This window comes from Myotis davidii, unplaced genomic scaffold (assembly GCF_000327345.1).
Source record: "Myotis davidii unplaced genomic scaffold, ASM32734v1 scaffold1055, whole genome shotgun sequence".
NCBI lineage: Eukaryota > Metazoa > Chordata > Mammalia > Chiroptera > Vespertilionidae > Myotis > Myotis davidii.
Window position 1 is genome coordinate 864,467 of NW_006286477.1, and position 1,135 is coordinate 865,601.

At 64.5% G+C, this 1,135-nt stretch overlaps 1 protein-coding gene across 1 annotated transcript in view; it reads left to right on the forward strand.

Annotated features, from left to right (window-relative positions):
• The window catches only part of BTBD16 (BTB (POZ) domain containing 16), a 40,004-nt gene that overhangs the window by 16,533 nt on the left and 22,336 nt on the right, over positions 1-1,135 (forward strand). The window lies entirely within an intron of this gene.

Consider the following 1,135-nt stretch of genomic DNA (forward strand, 5'->3'; position numbering starts at 1 on the left):
GTTTCCCGACAGAGGTGGTGGCCGAGTGCCCCTGGGCTGCCCGCTTCCCGGGCGCCGTCTCCGGGCCGGGGCCAGGCGACTCCGTCTGCTTCCTCCCGCTCAGCGGGCAGAGGGTCGTGTTTACGGGAATCATCTTCTGTCTGCGCGTCGTCGATCCCTGACGGGTGTTTGCCGGCGTCCACGGGGCTGGGCCAGGGGCTCTACCTGTGGGACAGGCGTGGTGCGGAGTGTCTGCGTGAGGACAGCAGCCCCGAGACTCTGTGCAGGATGGGGTGCCGCCGGGGCGGGCACGGGGAGGGCACTGGCCCAGCCTCCCCGAGAAAACACCCCTCACTCACCGGGCAGGCACAGGAGCATGCCGGGTGCAGAGGCCGGGAGAGAGCCCTCGGGGCCGCGTCTATGGAACAGGAGCAAGATGGGGGAGGGGCGGAGGAGGGAGCTCAGGCTGTGAGAAGGATGGGGCAGGTGTGGGGGGCGAGGCCACAGAGACTGCAGGAGCCCCCTGGCCAAGCTGAGGACATTGGGTGAGCTGGAAGGACTCAGAGGAGAGAGGCAAGGCCAGGCTCGCATTCAGGACAGGCCCAAGCCTCAGGGTGGGGTGTGCAATGCTGGGTGTGCAGTGCTGGCTGTGCAGTGCTGGCTGTGCAGTGCTGGGTGTGCAGTGCTGGGTGTGCAGTGCGGGGTGTGCAGTGCTGGCTGTGCAGTGCTGGCTGTGCAGTGCTGGGTGTGCAGCATGGTGCCTCAGAGGGCACGGGCCTGGGGGTGGGGAGGGGACTGGAGACCTGCAGCGATGCGGGGAGGTGATGGTGGCTCGGACTAAGGTCAGAGCAACAGAGCAAAGAGAGATGGGTGAGCCCGGCCAGTGTGACTCAGGGGCTGAGCATCGACCTAGGAACCAGGAGGTCAGGGTTCGATTCCCGGTCGGGGCACATGCCCGGGTTGTGAGCTCAATCCCCAGTGTGGGGCGTGCAGGGGGCAGCCAATCGATATTGATGTTTCTCTCTCCCTTTCCTTTTCTCTCTAAAAAAAAATCAATAAAAAGCTGTAGAAATGTAAAGAGAGATGGATGAACTCAGGAGGCAATGTCACCGCATTGAGGCGCGGATCGCACGGCCAGCACTCCGTCCGCGGGCAG